The sequence below is a fragment of the Neodiprion pinetum genome, chromosome 3 (genome assembly GCF_021155775.2).
Source record: "Neodiprion pinetum isolate iyNeoPine1 chromosome 3, iyNeoPine1.2, whole genome shotgun sequence".
Taxonomy (NCBI): domain Eukaryota; kingdom Metazoa; phylum Arthropoda; class Insecta; order Hymenoptera; family Diprionidae; genus Neodiprion; species Neodiprion pinetum.
This window is the reverse complement of record NC_060234.1, coordinates 19,713,771-19,734,109: the sequence shown is the minus strand read 5'-3', so window position 1 is coordinate 19,734,109 and position 20,339 is coordinate 19,713,771. Positions and strand designations below refer to the sequence as shown.

The 20,339-nt window shown below is 35.7% G+C and overlaps 1 protein-coding gene across 10 annotated transcripts in view; it reads right to left on the bottom strand.

The window, feature by feature from the left end:
* ATP8B (ATPase phospholipid transporting 8B) overlaps positions 1–20,339 on the bottom strand; it is a 116,771-nt gene that overhangs the window by 79,466 nt on the left and 16,966 nt on the right. For 8 of the 10 annotated variants that reach the window (XM_046617289.2, XM_046617295.2, XM_046617294.2 and 5 more), the window contains exon 2: positions 20,025–20,176. The gene's annotated coding sequence lies outside the window, so the exon portion shown is untranslated. Of the gene's footprint in view, positions 1–11,443; positions 11,565–20,024; positions 20,177–20,339 lie in introns of those variants that run through there. The other 2 variants (XM_046617290.2, XM_069134484.1) reach the window with 2 other exon arrangements.

Sequence of the window (20,339 nt, the reverse complement as noted above, 5' to 3'; positions counted from 1 at the left end):
GGTGGTTTTGATAATTAGAACACGAAACAGTATCAAAAGACGTTTAATTTAATTAATACAAGCTAAAACGTGAACTTATGTGCGTTTGTATTGTCTGGTAGAAGTTGTAAAAACAACTGAGCATTATTACCCTTTTCTGATGCCTGAGAATATATTAATTTGAATTAATTAATTGAATGTATTCTACCAAGTATTCGCGATCCAGTATCCTTGTTCTAATATCATCTAACTTCCATTGTGCCTTTTTTTTTATGCGCTCCCGATCGCGATTTCACCTTTTCAGGGTTGTTAATCCGTCGCCAAGTTATTTCAACAAATCACGAACTATGCCACAGCTAAGGGAAATAAATCTGAGCGCAACCCCGAAGGTGTTTCCGTCAATTTTCGTCACTCGTGAATTCCCGGAGGTGTAATTTCAGCACGCGCCGTCGAACGCCGGGGCCAGGAGTAGATTTTCGCTGCCCTTAATACCGCTGCTAAAGGTAGGCTTGACATTTCAGCAAATGTCGAGTCGTGGCATTTCTAGCGATTTTTTCTAAATCACCACCGCGTGTTCTTGGTTTCGGTATTACTGATACCAGTTGTGAGAACATTTCATCAATACCGTATCACGTCCAGTGATAAAGATTCACGCGCTTGTTACGTGAATTATCCAAAAAGGAGACTTTTCATTCGTTGTCGTTTCGTTGTTCATTATTCGATCCGTACGCGCACTTGTACAGACATCAGGTGATCCTGTAAAACGTGCGTACGTAGATACCGTCTTTGACAAGTGTAATAATTTTTGGCCGTAATTGTTACACCGCACGTACAGCAGTCGGTCAGTTCTTGTGACGCAACTAAATTACGCTATAGTAAACCGCAACAGGCTGCCAATCTCCTCGCGTGATGGAGACGGGACATTATAAGATAAGCCTTTCAAGGTCGGCTTGTAATAAATTTTAACATCAGTTGCCTGTGTACACGCCACCTGAAAAAAAAATTCATACGTCGACGGGATCTGAACCCTATTATTTCGAAAGGAAAAATCTACATCCGGTGAGAATACGTGATTCCAGTAAGATTATCGATCCAACCCTCTGACGGAGAAAATCAATCGAATAATTCGTGTTCTTTGATTGGTATGGAATAGAAAAAAAAAAAAAGATACAATAATCCCGTGGCATTACTTGCAAGCTTTTATTTGTACGCAAGCTCCTTTCTCGTTCCATCCCAACAAAAGCTTGCGCATTTATGCGGATGAATAAAATCAAGTGACTCTGAGTGCATTATCGTTGATAAGCCGTAAGCTTTGCTTGCTTATTGTAATTACCTACTCGTCTATATTCAAGGCGCAATAGACCTCGGGGAATGAATTGTAAATGGTCTTTGCGACCTTCCCTGCCTAATTATTACCCTTCGCCAGTTACCAGACAGTAGGGACGGAATGCCGGGCGAAAGTTGAACGAAAAAAAAGCACCCAGTTAACGGACGCGATGAAAGTACTAGACGAGGGCTTTCTAGGCCGTGACCCTCACCATTACCAATTTTATTCTTTGATTGGTACATTGTAGAGCGTTGCAAAGCAGCACGATATATGCAAAATTTTAGATTTGCCCAAGAACAAACAAAAAAAAATAAAAAATAAAAATAAAACTTTTCTGGTAATCGCGCAATTTGCGAAACAACTTTTAGTAAAGACAAAAATTTTGAAATTGAAGCAAAAACAGGCGTAGTATATTTAATTTCGGATATATAAGAAAAATGATGGAAAAAAAAAAAAAAAAACGACTCTCCAATTTTGACAGAAAATAAAATCAGAGGAGAAGAAAAATCACCAGCGTGGGAATTTCGCGGTGATCAAATCCACATGAAAGGTTCCTTCGTGCTAATTTTTTTTTTTTTTTTTTTTGTTTTTGTTTTTGTCCCTCTTTCTGTCTTTTCGGAATTTCTTACGATAAATTGATTTTTTAGTAATATTCAATTATGTTATAATATTACGAAATGTTTCGCGGAAGAAGAACTCGACTTTGGCTTCAAGCAACTCTTTACGTTTGTTTAGAAAAATTATCAAGTAAATCACCGAAACAACATTCTAAATGAGTTTAGATTTTCCATGCCTTCCCGATGTCAAAAATGTACAATTCTGTCAGTCTCTAAGCTTCTGTCGGTTTTATACCAAGACTTGTTACGATACAAGTTATTTTAAAGCTCGTGTCGTAACGGTTCCAATAATGGTTTCATCTTTGCTATTTGCGTAAAGTAAAACGTATCGCCCTTCGTAAAAATAACTGAAAACCGTCCCAAAAACTGTAATCTTGTTAAAATGTCAATCCGCGTTTGAATTTTTTTTTTTTTTTTTTTCTCCAACTTCACGGTGGCGAAATCGAGTGCAACAGATCCTTCCGTATTTGCCATTTGTATGAAATAGATTATGATGATATTATCACAAGTATTTTATTTGGATCATTTTAAGACGATTCTGACCAAATTCAAATCTAAATTATGTAGAATCGGTATTATGTAGAAGTCATTCATTGACATAACAACTATCATGTATCTATTTCGTGACAGTAATTTTACAAATATTTACAACTTTAGCGATGATCATTACTACAGAGAAAAGAATGAATCTCTTTTGATTTATTTTCGCACACATATGTACATTTCCGTACAAGCGAATTTTGTAAACCAAATGCTCGAAAATCGAAAGGTATTTTTTAAATCATAATAATAATAAAAAAAAAACAACTTCTAGAAAAAAATATTTAGCGTGGAAGAACGTTCGAAAATCTTAACTTTTGCTGAAGCTGGGTAAAAATATATCGTTTCCGAGATATTTGGTGAAACTTTGTCATAAAATCAACAATTCTACTTTCATTTTCAGCACACAAAGAAAAAGAAGAAAAATTATAGCTAGTTAACGTGAAGTATAATTTCTCCTATATATATATAAATGACGTACGCTCGGTTCAAAAATGTGTCGAAAACAAAAACCCGATTGAACAAAGGTTTAAGAAGTATTATTAAATCTCTCCGTCTAGATGTATGAAAAAAAAAAGATCTAAACACTGAATTTCGGTTATAAACATCCTGTTATTACGGCGGCTATTTTAGTCACACGTAACTAGATTAGCTCAAGTGAGACTTTTTAGACCTTGACTGTATTAAGACAATTTTTTTTTTTAACAGACCGTTCACCCAATAGATCCTTAATTAAATCCAAAAATTAAAAATTAGCTCCGTGTAAATTACTCCGGTACGTCTGTGCATGTATAACAAGAAAATTCACCCGTGGGTAATATATCCGAAAATTGCACGATGATAACCAATAAAGCAGCTTTCGTACCAAAAATTTACTCGATAATACTCTTTGCCGAAAATGTTGTAGACTTCATCATTCGATAATTTCAAGTACCTTGTTACGTCATTTCTCGTCGAAAGTACAAAAGCGAAGGCAAAAGATCTCAGAGCACAGATATTTAATCGTTCAAGAAAATAGATTCGCATCGAAAACTCTTCAACTCGTTTGCCTGTACTGCTGCATTAACAATAATTTAATTTACCAATACATATAATTCTGATTCTTGTGTACGAAATATTAGCCAACGGTTTGAGCAAAACTAGATCAACGAAATCGATTACAAAAAAAAAAAAACCAAATTCACATTAAATTATTCGATTTTTTTTTAACGACATCAAAACCCACGGAATCTAACGTATATATGCGTTTTCTTTACGACGGGATGGAACAATAATATTACAGTCTAGAGTTTAGATTTTATAGCTGACAAAAGAATCGCGATTCTAACAATAGATGTGAGTCCGGCAGTCTGGATCGAAACGTGTGGTCGATTACGAAATACTAGTGGTACAAAGTGGATTTAGGTCATTCTTACAATCTTACCCACAGTCGAATTGACTCAAGAATTTAACTCGAGTTATAGGCTTTAATAACTTTAACAACGAGTATGATTTAACGCAAATCAGTGATTTAAAAACGAATTTTCTACAATTTTCTTATAAATCTTCTACCAACGACCAGCAAATTATCGACAGATGTCACCTCACTTGTATTACAAGCAATTTTCAACGAATGAAATAGACATTGGTATTCTTTGAAGTATAAATTTGTAGAAAGAAAGTGTTGGACGAACGGTTTCCGAGCTATTTCGAAATTATTGTCGAGACGAAAAGATAAGACAAGTCTATTCAATTAATTTTCGCTATCCCGGTAAAAGGAAATTTCTATGCAGCGTTCGTAGAAAGAATATTTATAATCTTGTTTTTTTGTGCATAAAGAGAAATTTCGAGTCAATTTTGACAAAAAATAAATATACTTCCAAAACGATACTACGTACCAGATTGTTAATTTGTGATTCGATGATTTATGAGTAGGTATTAGAATCTAACGAAGTCACGAAAATCATCGAAATCTAGAAATATTACTTTTTCTTGTGTCTCGTGCAACGAAAAAGAAGAACCTGTAATTTTTGTCAATTGACGCACGATTTTGTAGAATTGCCGAATCTTGTAGGCTGGCACGCCAGTTTTACCGCCGGATCTTGTATATTTGATGGACGCTCGCTCTGTCGATCGATCGTCGAAACAAAAACTGTCATTTATCGCATGCAACTCAATTATTTTTTCATATCTGTGTTCAGAATTCCAAATAGAATAGGCCTATTATCGCCTAAATCGCGCCAGTGATGCGTAGGCTTGGAGAATAGTAAAAATAAGTGACACGTACACACGAAATAGTAATTTTTTCTATATTTCGATGGTTTTCACGACTTCGTCATACTCTATTACTCATAAATCATCGAATCCCAAAGCAGCAATCCGCTACGCAGCATCGTTTCGGAGATATATTCATTTTTTGTCAAAATCAACTGGAACTTCCTCTTAAGATGGTTGGTGGCGCTTCTCAGGGTCAGGCGGTGAGAGTGGAAAGCTTAAACACGGGCCCGACCGATGGTTCTCAACGTCGTTCTCAACTAACAAAATTTAAAATAAACTTCAAAGTGAAGGTTTTCGACATACGACTAATGTAACGTGCACCGTTTGTCATCTATTCACTTTTTCAAAATGAACTGAATTGTACTTCGCTGTTATACAATTTCAAAAAATTATTTTATGAGCATTCTCTAGATGATTTTGTGAGAAACCTCGTGCAAAACACTTAATTTTTTTACTGTTATTCGCAAACGATACAGACAAAGATCTTCATACTTTACGAACATCTTCTTAAGAGTATCATTCACCATTTGGATAGTTTTTCATTCAGATGTCTATATTTGTTATCTGTGTTCTGAGGTATATAAGAAATACAACTTCAATTATTAATTACTCGGAATCTATGGAGACCATCCATCTGAGGGTTTGCATAGTAACCTAATTAATATCAATCAATATGGTGTAAAAACTTGTGTCTCGTGACTCCATTTTAAGTTTCCTAACCAATCTCATTAAGCCCGGTGTGTCATATGTATATATTTCATGACGTCAGGATACGAATCTGACTAGGAAAATTATTAAATTGTAGCTTAAATAAAAGTATACGTCCCTATCTCAGTCATTGCTAACATAGATCGCTGATAATGTTTGTTATGAATAATGATTGAATGAATAAAATCACGTCACATCAAACATGGACGCAGATGATTGCGGATTATGGAAATATTTGTACACGTTTACAACAATAAGTATAAAACTAACTAACTATGAAGATTATTCTTAAGTTTATACAAGACCATTTTCCCTCTTCCCAATGAGTGAGTCACTGAAATAATCCGGCGTAAATACGCCCCAAAATCTTATTAAATTCCATGAAATTTACAAATATTGAAACACAGTTACAGATTCAAAGTGATTTTAGTAGCACCGGAACTTCTATGCTCACCTCATAAGAGAAATGAAAAGTAATCAAAAATCACAAAAACTGTAAGTATAAACACGTGTTCATTCTATTTTCTAAAACAATTGCTTTTACTTTCATTGTATAATTCAATAATAAAAGATCGATAAATTGTAATCAATCCTGGCATTTATATGATAGTATTTTTGAAAAATATCACCCTAGCGTATGTGATATAATTTTATTATCACTTGTTCAAGTCAAATTTTATCACGTATCTTAATTGCATTACAAAATACCATCGCAAAGAGAAATATATCTTCACGTTTTTCGGTTATATTCTTCGTGCATATGTATTTTATCGTAAGAGTAATAATTTTCAAAAAAATCTATAACTGCGAAATTTTAGTGGGCATTAATGCTACTATCTCATGAAAAAAATTCATATCATCATACCAGGCAATCTATTGAATTATTTGGAATCGATTTGGGGTACGTCCGATAAAAAATTCGACCGAGCCCTAAATAAGGAGCACTCTACTGTACACGCTCCTATTTTCTTCGTGACGACTGTCAGCACGATTTACACTACGTTTAAGCGAGTCGCAGTTGAGCTTTGAATAAGAAATAAGCAAGATCGAAGGTTCTGCCACATCGACATATCACGTTCACTCTAGAGTCGAAAAAGATATATCATTCTACGTGACTAACTACTTGTTATATTAGCAGTGATGGGCCGTTTTTCAATTAATTACAGTGTGATTAAATTTTCAATTTTTAAGTTATAATTTGCAGTAGAAAAAAAATTACCATTTATAATCAGAATTTTTATATCAAACCAAATGTACTAATTGAAACTGTTATTCGTGATTAAAAATAAAAAATAAAAAATTGATAGAAACTTTATCTTTTTAAATAAAAGAAGAAGTATCTACTAATTGTATTTTTAATTCGTAATCAGAAAAGAAATAGTACCTTTTACAACACCTGCTTGAAAACTAATGATTTTCTAAGTCTGTGTAACGTGCGCAAAATGCCCCATTTCCGAACAGTGAAACGAAACCAACTTGGCGCATGCGCACAAGTGAAATGTTTGATTTTCTACACTATTTCCTTCTTTGACGCATGCGCACTGCATCATTGAGCATAAGTTACCAAACCTCAATGTTACGCGATGTCGGTGAGAGAACTTCGATGCTTTGAGATGCCATATCGGAAAATGTGGGGAAATGGGTGAAATGTGATTGGCAGGAGGGGAAAGGGATGAAAAGTTGAGATTCGTGAAAAAATACATAAGTGTGTTGGTGAGGAACAGAAAGTCCAGAAAATGTGTGCCAGGACAAAATTGGGTACGTGGAGGATTAGGGTTTGAAGGTGTAAGGGACGGTTACAAATAATTAAAAGTTCCGAAAGTAGAGGCACAGCCCAATATACCAACATAAGAAAATACACAAAATATATAAACGCAAGAAGAATAAATGAATTTTTAATTAGTCAAATACTTTGTTACACAATATTATTAAATGAAAAAAAATTGAGTAGATCATAGTGAAATTTAAAATACATTCGGCTGCTTTGCCGCTATTATAATACCTTCTGATTCTGTAAAGCCCAAAACTTTTCTATTGATAGAATAAATTAGTAACATCGCTTATGAAGGTCCTCTGTCCTTGATGTACTTATTGCACTCATTTCAGCACAATGTATTATGCTGATAATATGCGCTTGACTGTTTTCTGGACGACGCGATTGCGTATCTACAACCTAGCCACGTTGACCACATAATATAAGCACGCAACTTTCCAAATCTTCGATGACGTTTAAGTTTCTTGTTTTCGAATATTTTCTATTTGAGCGGCTTGTTCGCCGCTTTTCGGGCGTAAAAATAGACGAGAGTTATTGGGCGAAGGGTAAATTCTTTCCCTGATATTATCCAGACAGATTGCCAAAGTAAGGCGTGTGTCTGTTGACCGTTCATCTAACTTTACTGACACAGCACGGAAAGGAAAAGGCGTCAGCTTAACATCCGGACGAAACTTAATGAAATATCAGTAATTTATCACCGAGGTGGGTAGTAATTAAGGAAAACGACAGTCGCGTGTTACGGTAATGAAAAGCTAATTCTCTGTTGGACATTTCATTCGGGCTTCCGAACGGATATTATTATCTCTATAACATGACACATGAAGGAATATTTATAGCTTTCCTACGTTCTCTCTCACTTTTTCTTCCGTTCCTTTTTCTACTTATCTCTCTTCCAATGAAAACTAATAAGCCACTACACGTTATTACATCTGAGCAAAGACATACTATACTTAGATAATCCAGATTGCTTTGCTTGACTGTTTAAAGATAAAATGAGGAGTTTCTCGTGTGTGTGTCAGTCAGCAAAAATATCTTTTCATTTGGAATGACGTTTCGGCTTATTACAACGGCCAGCTATAATCTAGTTCAGAAAGTATAATCACAACATACTAGGGTATTTTTTTTTTGGAAGCAAAAGAATTTTTCCCTATCACCTGAATAACTTAGTGTACATAGTAGAGAGAATAAAACCACGTGAAGGTGTCGCTTCGATTCAATTTTCAATGCTCGCTCTCTGAATTTGAGGCTTTCCCTTTCAAACGACATGGAGAATATTAGAATTTTTATTTTTTTTTTTGAATCGTTACCACTCAGCCACGTTTATATCTTGTCTTGATCCTGGATGCATTTTGTAGAGTTACCGGGTGATTAACAAAATTCTAACTTCTTGTTACTTCCTTCACTTTGCGATGAATATGTACTATTATATAAAACCGTTTGTTTGTTGGCGATCAACTTAACTATAATAAGTTTATTGTTATAGGAATAAAAATAAGACGGTGAACTTGGAAGAAAGTAAAATTAAATAAGATAAATTTATGAGAGCTTTCAAATAGCTTAAAAGGGCTTAAAAAAAAAAAAAACGCATGATTTATAGCCAGATACTTCCAACGGATGAATCAACAACCCACCTATAATCTATTGGTATAGATATTGTTATCTTCCTAATATTAACCCTTTGCGGTCGCACTGGGTCATTTTTTGTCCCTATTAACCACGTATTTCTTATCGAACGACAAACATGTGCGACCGCGTAGGGTTAATTAAATTTTGAAATAAAATACCGTTGATGGATATCAGGGATTGGCGTAAAAATGAAGAAATACCAGAAACCAAAAGGACCACAATATCAAATTTTTATCGAAGTGAAAATCCATTTCCTAGAATTTCAAAATGTAGAAAGGTCAAAGCATATAAAACCAAACTACAGAATTACAGGATGAATAAATAATATAACAAACCGAAACGTAGAATCGTCAGAATTCTGAACACTCAATTTGAAGCCGTAGCTTTTTCTAGTAAGTAAGTTCAGTTTTGTTTTTCCCTTCATTAACTCTCTTTCCGTCACATCGAAACAACGTACCGACAGGAAGTGGTGGAAGTTGGCAAGCTGAACTATTGAGGGTATGTTCCGACATACACTGCGAGCACTGTTCAGTGCTCTTACTGGGGAGAAATTCGTTCCGTTATAGACGGACAGTATACAGTCGCAGTATCCTAGGGAAATATATGACGTCATAAATCGTCGCCATTTTTCTACCGTGAACAGTGGTGCTTTCGAGGTAAGGTGCTCTCAGTGCTTTGATCACGTGATCAACAGCGTTCAGAAATTTACCAGCTTCCACTATTGATAATTATTATTATTGAATATTGTCATTTAAAAATACCGGCCGTTAAAAACAAAAATGGAAAATTTGAAGAAATTGTGTTTATTGCAGTGTGAAACAAATATTATGTATGAAATGAAAGTAACGCCAAAAAATGTCGATCACAGTATACTGTACCGCGTTCCGTTTTAAACAGTAACCAGTATAGCTAACTATAAAGGAACGGCTTCGCAGTGTACTAAATTGACGTCACACCTTACAGTGCTCGCAGTGTATATCGGAACATACCCTGAGTAAACATGCGCGAGCTTTGTCGTCTGCTCGTGCAGGCTGGCCACCCTAAGTTTTAGCTGCCAAACGCTTATAGAGGTTATGTAGGCAATGCGAATTTCTTCGGGATGAGATAGTCTCAAATAATTGATGTAGTTATTTGACGTGGGTTGGCAAACTTTCATTTATTGTCAATTGATTGCGAGCGATGGCTCATGACCATTTAGGGCCTGCTACGAGTCATCGTAACAACATAAACTCAATTCGTCACTTGACACGGTAGAGTTAGACAGCTCATGCTCCATTTCGACTAACGATAAGTTGGCTTCTCTACCTTGCAGATGAAAATATTTCACAGAGTTGATAACACAGATAGAGTGGGCAAGATGCAGTGGTTATGACAAGTGGAAAGGTTCAAGCGGGTAGAAAGGGAAAGAAAATCAAGGCATCTGCGGAAATTTTTAAGGGTGTTTCTTTGGCCCAAAATATTGAGCTTGTAATGTGTAGTTCCATTTCTTGAGCCTTGCTTCGCTCGATTTACAATACATCAGGTTTTCGCAAATTCACATTTCATACTTTACTGTGGCTTTGAAATGATAATAAATATAATCGTTTACACTTGAGTCTGTGAAAACCTGTAATAGAAACTTCAACAGAGGACAATGAAAATTGATATTTCAGGTAAAAATACACAACAGATTTCTATTATACCGGCATTCCGTTCATTAAACTTGAATTGGATTGAAAAACGGCTCAATGAATGACACTGCGCATCAGAAGCTTTATATTTTCTGACATAAAAGCAATCTTAGAAGTTTCAACTGAATCCGTGATCCAGATGTCTGTTACTCGCCTTCTTAAACTTACAATTATATATTTGATTGTTGAAGTGAAAATTATGGATAAAGTAACGATATAATAAACATGATGTGTAGCATTAAGAAATATACAAACGACCTTTTCACTCGATTCAAGAATATTCGATATATAATAACAAATTCAAATGACAACCAAGTCCTTTTCTTATTCGTGGTTCAACTCGTTCAAAGCATTCAACTCGTCGTTAATTAATGTTTTTCTCATGCACATGTTCAGTATATTTCAAAAAAATTACACCAAAGTTTGAACAACTAACAACAAATTTTTAAGTAAATTTAAAAACTTAATAGCCTATTTTTTCACCGACCAACATAATTTCTCGAAATTCTGGCTTCAGTAATAAATTCACGCAAAATGTGAAGCAATTCAACTTTGCTACACATAAATTGCGCTATTACAATTTAATTCAAGTGACCAAAAAATTTTAAAATCAACCATCTAATGTAATTAGTTATATTTTATGGAAAGAAATACATGGGTTCGGGTATGGAATCAAAAAACCGTGACATTATAACTTATTTTTAGCAACGCAGTGCTACGTACGATATTTCACATGCTAAGTTGGCAGGCAAAATACATAGTATAATAAAGCGAAGCATCAAATCGTACCGTCATAAGGTGAATAATATAAAAGAATCTATATAAAAATCCAAGAATAAATATATAGGATTTCATGCAGAACATTTATCAAATTATTTTGTACATACTTAACATCGCATTCATCAACAAATAAAACTCATATAACGCTCAACTTCTAAGCACTTACTCAAACTCATAGCTTCCAGTTTCTAGAATTTCACGTCAAGCTATTCTTAACCCGTATACTACAGTCGGTTGTAGCGACGAGGACGTTGAATCTTGACGATTGTGATGCCGAGCATTCAATTTCTGAAAATAATCATATCTCATTGCAACGTTACCACTCCGTACAAACCGAACGCACAAATATTCGGCTCAAGGAGTTTTGAGCATGGTGTCTGTTTTACCGACCGTACAGCGTTGTTTGGCTCTCGATCACGAACAATATTTAGTGTCAGTCGAAATACCACGTCTCTATCAAATCACGGATCATTTTCGCGTTTCTCTGTAAATGTACACTTCGGGGAGAATGAATCTGAGTCGGATCATTTTTTACACCAGACAGTTATGTTGGCAACACAGAGAAACTTACAGCGCCATAATCGGCCTAGCGCGAAGCAAACTCAGTCTCAATAAACATAATATAACCCATGGCCGTCGAATCTAACCATAGAATATCGCAGAGATAATGAATTGCTGGATTGACACGTCAATTTTGAGGTTAGATTCGACGGTCATGGGTTATGTTATGTTTATTGAGATTGAGTTTGTTTCGCGCTCGGCCGACTATGGCGCTGTACGTTTCTCTGTGTTGCCAACATAACTGTCTAGTGTAAGAAATTAACCGTCTCGGATTCATTGTCCCCAAGTGTACCTTCAAATATTCTGTACACCGCTCTGATGTTTAAGAAACTAAAGCACGCATGTTTGTTTAGTGCTAGATTTAATTAAACAAGGCTGCAAAATCCTGCCGTCACTAATACGTTGGCGACACACAAACGCAAGACGGGGCAACATTATTTCCCAACTTTTCCCTACGACATACCATCTGTACTAGGCCAGCGCGTCGTATAAGCCTGTATTACACAGATCTGCAACGAATTTTCTTCAAACATCCGAAACATTTTTCACATGTTGAGTATTCTACCACCGATATTGTTAACTATATAGTCCGGGGCCGGGTCGTGAAGAGCGCTAAAACGTTTTTAGAGTTCGGATGGAACGCTCAAAACTCCTTAAGGCAATGTCAGAGTGCCGATGAACAAAGCAAAGTGTATTTTACTGTTTCTTTTCTTAAAACTTTGGGACACCCAGTGCTTTCTGTTATGTTTCTGTAGTAATTGAGAAAAGATTAAGAACATTAATACAGAAATATGGAAAATATGAGATTCAGATATCACTAACGAGCTCTAACCTTAACGCGAGTGAAAGTTAGCTGTAGATCGTAAGTATATTGATGGTGTTTTTGATGGCCACACAAGTACAATTGTTTCAAACAAAAATTTCATTACTTGCAGAAGAGGAAAGGAGTATAAAGTATAATTTGTTCACTCGGTCGGTACTCCAACACCTCAGGAACTGAACATTTTTTAGTACGAAATCTGCACCGTGCGATACGTTATTTAAATTACTGCTTATATGTCATTGATAAAAATCGAATGAATACGTTTAAAGTCTTGTTATTGACGAAGATACGCTGAAAGAATTTGAATCTTGATTTGATAACGAAGCAGACTCGAAATAGTGAAATTATACCTACAACATTCCCTATCATAATATTCCCATGTTCCTACAGATATCCCGGAAAAATAAGTTTTACAAAATAGTTTATTATGTTACAAGTGCGAATAGGTTTTCATTAAAATCTCCAAAGTGTGCTTAACCTTACTTTCTGCGTTCACTGACAAGGTTCTTCGCAGCTACATCTTAGGTACAAATAATGCCCCTCTCAAAACCCCCAAACTTTGACTGATTGTGTGACACTTTTCCTCAAAGCCTCAAATTCCCAGAATACTTGACACTTTCCCTCGATTTTTTGTTTCCACTTCATAAGAGCAAATAATCCAAATTTGTATTAATTTTTGCATTCTATTTAATAAATCGATACAGGTAACATGGTTCAGGAAATAAGCTTCAACACGCTCGACAGACATTACCATAACACAATATAGATTGAAAAAAAAGTCCTCCATATTTTCATAGTTTTCAATAGAGTGATCAAGACTTCGGAAGAGATGAATTGTGTTTTTATCCATAGCCATGTGCCGATCAATTAAAAACAATGCATGTGGTCCTGTTGTAATTAGGGCCTGTGAAAACTGTACACTCGGTGCTCGATTCTAATTGAAGGTCGATCGGTGTCCGGTTAGAAAAACAATCGCCATAGCGCAGTATTCTTCGACTAATTTTTCCTCGAACAAAATGTAGTTCTTCAGTCTTTCCATCTGCTCTATCAAATACTGGAGGTTTAGATTCGCATTGAAAAAGTTTTCTTTATCGTTCGCATTCGAAAATTGTATCTAAAGAATGAATAATTTATTGATATACACCTCCAGTAATTGGGACATCGACCTTAGAACCCATTTTTTTAGACGCACGAGTGTCAGCGGTTTCGATTATCACCATTGACCATCGAGTCTATGTCAAAGAACGTTCGAGGCATTATCAAGATGGAAGGCCCCAAACAACCGTGCAAAGAGTACAAATATCTTTCTGCGTCGGATTGTGAAGGGCAATATGAGAACGCGTAACATATGGTGGTGGGTATACCCAGAAAGTGCGTTGTATGTTTGACAAACTAACCGTCAATAACAATCAGTGTTACTCAAGTGTTCGTTCGTACTGCGTGAGGGGAAAAGATCCTTCAAACTGCAAAGAATTTCAACCATCGTATGTTTGAATGGCGGTTTAATTACATGTAACACATATTTTGGAAATCAAATTGAACGCATCCCAGTATCGCATAATAAATGGATACTTGAGGTTGCGCAACCATCCACATTTTCAAACCGCATTTTGAGGTGGCTTCCCACATAGGAAAAATTTGAAGTATCGTTTTTCCAATTTACATTTCGACGAAAAATCTTATCCAATCGCATTTTGAGATAAATTGGAATAATTTTCCGAATAACACTAATATTCGTATGTTAAACAACCGCGACGCTTCGGGGTATTTACTTGGCGGTAAAGTGACGTTGAACATTGCAAAATGAATGCTTTCGCGTCATTAGGCACGCTTTGTTATACGGAACTCAAGGGCGCGAGTCGAACATCAAAACACCCACGCGAACGATGACGGCAACTCCGCAAGGGTTGGGTCGTCCACGGATAGACGAAGGCGTGTCATATCATTCCATTTCATCAGGGCCTTCCTTTATTTAATCTAAATGCTACGGCTATAATCTCTTTTACGAACGATGAGCATTCGTTCTTATGTGCTCGGCTTGAAAGCGCCGCTAGAAAATGTATCGCGAGGAAGATTGAATAGATCTCGGTTTCGAAACTTTTTCCCGAGTAATGAGTTCGAGAAAGAGAAAAAAAAAAACTGTACACGGATCGGGGTCAATATCTTCCAATCCTGGTGACACCGTGTATAAAATATGTATATGGGAAATCCCGCATTAAACTAATAGCCCATGTACTTCACCCCCTTCGATTTTAATCATTTCTTAGTATGATTTGCTTGAATGAAAAGGCTCTTGGAACTTTTTGCCGAATTTTTTAGCCACCGTTGAAATTTATAAAAAAACGAAGAACCAATTCCGGAAACGTTATTTTTTAAAATCGGAAAAAATTCACGCGGAGTTTCTATCACTTGAAATACGATTTTTAAGCACCATACGATAATGAGATCCGAATGTTTACTATTTTTCTCGCAAGTTTTTAGGTTTTCCATGTCAAAGCTTTTTTTTTTTAATTCTTTTCCCCAGTCTGAATAGATCGCGGAATCATGAAAATAATGTGATTCTGCAATCTATTTAGATCGAGACATATAAAAAAAAAAAATCCGACATCGGAAAACTAAAAACTTGCGAGAAAATAGTCAATATTGAGATCCCATTATCGTGTGGTTCTCAAATATCACATTTTAAATAATAAAATCAGTGTAAATTTTTTCAGATTACTCAAAATTTCGTTTCCGAAATCAGTTTCACGATTTTTTGTAAGCTCTGCCCGTGGCTAAAGAAAATCTGAAAAAATTCCGGAGACTCTTTTGGGTTTGTAAGAACATCGCGTTAAAAAATAATCAAAATGGAAGGGGGTGAGGTATACGAGCTACTAATTTGACATTGAATGCCCCATATGCATGGACTACGATACCAGTGTCGTAGCTAAGGATTATGCCGCCCGCGGCTGGTCGGAAGACCAGCGCCCCCAACTCTAAAAATGATAGTAAAAATTTTTCAACACGCTAGAACGAGGTTCAAGCGATGGGTATTTTAAAAAATATTTTTTGATATGAGAAATCTACATGTAGAACGTATTTGTTTCTGAAACGGCTTGCTTTTTTGCTGGAAGCAACTGTATCGCTTATAATTTTGAATTTATATTTATATGGGAACTTGTTCACTTTGAGCGAGAAAAAAAGAATGCCTGGATCACGCAGCTTTGATATTGCTGATTGGTCTGTTATTGCTGGATTGGCAAATCACAGATTATAAATATTTTATTTTCCAAGCTCGAATTTATACGAATCCCTTACGATATATAGGAAGCGTGATGACATTCAACGTTTTCGACTTCGCACGATTACTATCGTGTAACGATGACGGACAACTGGCAATTTGTTTCCATTTCGTGTGTAGATATTAGTGACAGCAAAAAAGTTCGAAGGTAAGGAACGGAAACATCAAATAAATGGTTTCCTTAAAAGCTCGGGAAGTACCACACCCACTTTTGCCTCACCCTTGACGACACGGAGGAACTAAGATACGGGCAGATCAACAATTTCGCTGAAGTTATATAAACATTACCGCGATACCCGAAAGGTACTCAACGTCTATTGGTTGGATTACACGAGTTATTGACTACGAGAGCCAAGTGTGTCGTCTACTTTTTCTGATCAGAAAGTGTACGGCTGACAAGAACACGATTCGAGGAAAAATTCATACCTGTTAATGCGACATTTCGAACTATAAAATCGGATTTTCGTCAAGTATAACAGCTTTAATCAGTTACAGTAAATTGTTTAAATGAAAAATCCATACAGCTCGTCTTGTTTTTACAAACATTAGCTGATCTTATTCATAAATGTATACACTATAAATCGTCTGAGGGGGACTTTTTTCTCGAGCTTGTCGGTTTGTAAAAAACAAACCGATATGTAGAATCGTTATAATGAGAGATTATTGAACTTGTGATTTGGTAATAAATATATTATTGTTATCCAAGTTAAGTGGCCTATGGAGAATTCACTCAGGAATGCACGTTGTATCGAAATGGGCAATACTTGTAATTTTAGCTCCAGATTTTTTATCACAAGAACAGGGCATTACATATCTCTTAACAACAGACACTGTACTCCGTTTTTATCAACTTTCGTATGTTAACTAGTGATCGCCACTCACACATTGTTAAAACGTGAAATGAAAGCTATTTACCATAAACCTTTGGTCAGCACCCAAACATCCTAGCGTATGATATGAATATATGAAAAACGAAGAACGGCCAATCACAAATAGATTTCAAGTCTTCCTATTTATGTAATTATTATTCATTCTGAAGCCTGACTCCATAATCCTGCGTTACAATTAGTAATAAAAGTGTCGAAGCTCTTGGCTCAAAATTGAGCCTCAGCTGAGTCGCACTTGTGGAAACGTGGCGATATTAAGAATAAAATACACGCCACATCCTAATTTTGTAAATATCTCGGTAAATCACGCATCCTTGTATGGAAAGTTGAAGTCATTTTTCAATATTCTTGCGTGTGAAAAAGTACTTGACAAATATTTGACGAAGCAAAAAGCTGTTCGGTGTAACCGGTATGGTCGACTCTTTACCGGGACATCAAATAGGTCGTGGGAAAGCTGCAACTGGCAACTATTTTTATTGCCAATTGCTTTCTACTTGCCCTTGAAGTCTACCTCAAAGTCAATTTACCTTCCCTATATTTATGCACATATACGGGGGGCGGGTTTGGTAATATCATTTTAAGCCTTCTGGCAAAAGAATTGGCGACCACTTAAATTCAAAGAATTCTCAAGTGCGGGTTGTCAGAAGATAAATTGACAAAATGACTTGAAACTTTCTTTATCGAGGCCATGACACGTTCGGGATATTTAGTAGCGACAAACGATGAGCATCCAAACAGACATATCCTTACATTTATTCAACTTTCAGAATACAGCCGATCTCGTATATTGATCACAAAAATAATTAGCCACAGGCAGAACTGCCCCCGTTCTATAGTTTATTACAGTAGATCGTGCATAAGAGTATACTCCAAATTGTGTAAAGTCATACTGTACTGAAATTTTTTATAATTGTTCATGTGGTTGTGTGTCTTTTTTTTTTTTTTTTTTTGTTTTATTTTGTACAGACTATCAACAATTCTTGGCTCTCACCACTAAATGTAATGTTTGAACATGATCGGGCAGTTTGTTAGAAGTGTAATACTACGGAATAGTTAGCAAGTGTTTGATGGATAGTGGTTTTTTTTTTTAGCGCTATTATCGTAACTCCACATGCCCGGAACAATAATTGTAGTGAAACACACGAGTTCATTTGTATCCGCATACACAATTTATTTCCTTATAGTAGAATGTGAATTTTCGGAATCTGGATTATCATCAGACGTATTAGACACGGAATGCAATGTTAATTTTCTTTCGAGTCTACGGAATAATTGACATTTTTTCTATTCCCCTAAAGCTTTTCCCATCAATCTAGAATTTCGTAATTACTTTTTACTTTTTTGAAGAAAAAAATCACGCGTACGTGCCTATAAGTATTGTTAAAACAATTTTTTTTTTTATCACATAACTAGATACCGATGAATTATACGTACCTTCTACAGGAAGAATTTTGAACGATGAGAAATTTTGGGATGTATTGCGTACGTGAAGATATTATATCCTCGATCGTTTTTTGATCCAGTTTTACGATATTGTGACAACCACTGTACGAACTGCACGTCGTACGGCAAATCGCGATGCATCTAACCTCGAATGTGCAAAGGATGCAGAGTTTCTCATAATATATACAGTCACTATGCCTATACTTGGCTGAAATATTCATAGTCAATTAAATGACTTACCTGATACGCTGTAGGTGTAATATCGAATACCAGGTAGAACAGCGTTGGCGTTCACGTGAAATATCGCTCTTTAGACGTACCGATTATCAAATTTTGAAACACCGTTGCAGTGGATATGCTTTGACAAATAATCCAAAATTTTTCCCTTCAACGGGTATAACATATCATATTTGAGCCAAGGAATGAATGTCACGGCCAATTGTTATGACTTAATAAGCGTTTCAACTTTTCCGATAGCTGAAGAGGGATGATAAAAATGTTGGAAATGTATAGGGGGGAAAACTTTAAACCTCATGAAAAGTTATCTGGCTGATAATTTTTAAACTCCGAATAGCTAAAACTAGGAATGTTAATATACTATTGCCAAAAATTTCAAAGAGCAGTAGTTTTAAGAACAGCTTCATCAAAGATTTTTAACAATTTACCTAATGAACTAAAAGTACTGACTGGAAATAAGAAATGTACGAGCTAAAAATTGAACGAATAGATCAGAGTTACCAACTAATAACGGAGGTGACAATATTGGATCCGCCATTTTGAATTTTCGAATATCAAGTTGAGATTCGTAATCAGCGACCCAAAAAACCACTTATTGTGAAAGCTTTATGTTGAATATGAATTTATTTGCTGTAATAAATAATTACTACTTTTGCACGAAACATTGATTTCGGGTCCACCAGTGAACCGGTTAAACACCCTCCACATACTTCGAAAGTCGAACTTTCAAAACAAGTATTGGAGAAAAAGTATACTAATTCAAGTTTCTTCGGTTGATTCTACACAATTATCGTAAAGAGCGGTTTTACAGATAGATTCGCTTCATTTGAATAAAAAGAATGACCATGTTTTTGTTCGTGGAAGGTCGGTTTCATTCCGGTATTTAGAACAAACGCTACAAAAAGTTCGGATTTTATTAATATCTGGTTTTTGGTTGCTGCATCGTAAAAAAAGGCGTAAAATTATAATTTCCGAATGTCACTTAATTATACCAAGTACCATACCTTACTCACGATTATTTATGGAAAATTCACCAAAAAAAAGTGGAGCTAATATGTTTTTCACATGTTATTTAAGTGGATAATTCACATGATCTGAGGCACCTATTTGACTTGAGCTAAAAAAACCCTTTACTTCGGGAGAACTTTTTTGCAAAGCGAGAACCAATGTTCGGACCAATGTTCCGACAAAAAAAAAAAAATAAAAAAATTGTCATTGCTTGAAACAGTTTAACGTATGTGTCAGGGAAATATCGTAGGAGGCGAAATTGGCGCAAGAGACTAAAATAACTTACGGTTTCATGGTTTTTCCCAGCAAGTAGAGTAGTAACGTACTCTGGTAACCTAGAAACTGTATGCCCTTCAAGAAACGTCATCGTAGGTATTAAAGAATGCGCCATAAAAATGCATAAGATATTATAGGAATATTACAATCTGGACAGATGAATAGCGATATGTTTTTTCATACATGCCCAATAGTTTCGGTACTAATAGATAAATAATAACGTTACACAAACCTGTTTGTTTCTTTCGTTGTCGCCGATCACAAGTCTCACGTAACACGGTATTTAATCAAATTATGGAACGATAGCGGAATTGTGGTTTATACGTCATCACCAAAGACCAATCACGTCACTAGGACTGGAGATGATCAAACGTCGTTCGGCTTCTGAAAACAAATTGAGAGAAAACTTTAGTTTGCATTGCGTTTTATTTATGGTGGTTTCGGGAAGCAAAATCAAATAACGCGAACTCATACATGACAAAAACAATAGTTGCAAAGTTATTCAATGATACTTTGTCAAATTCAAACGCACATGGAATCATAAACA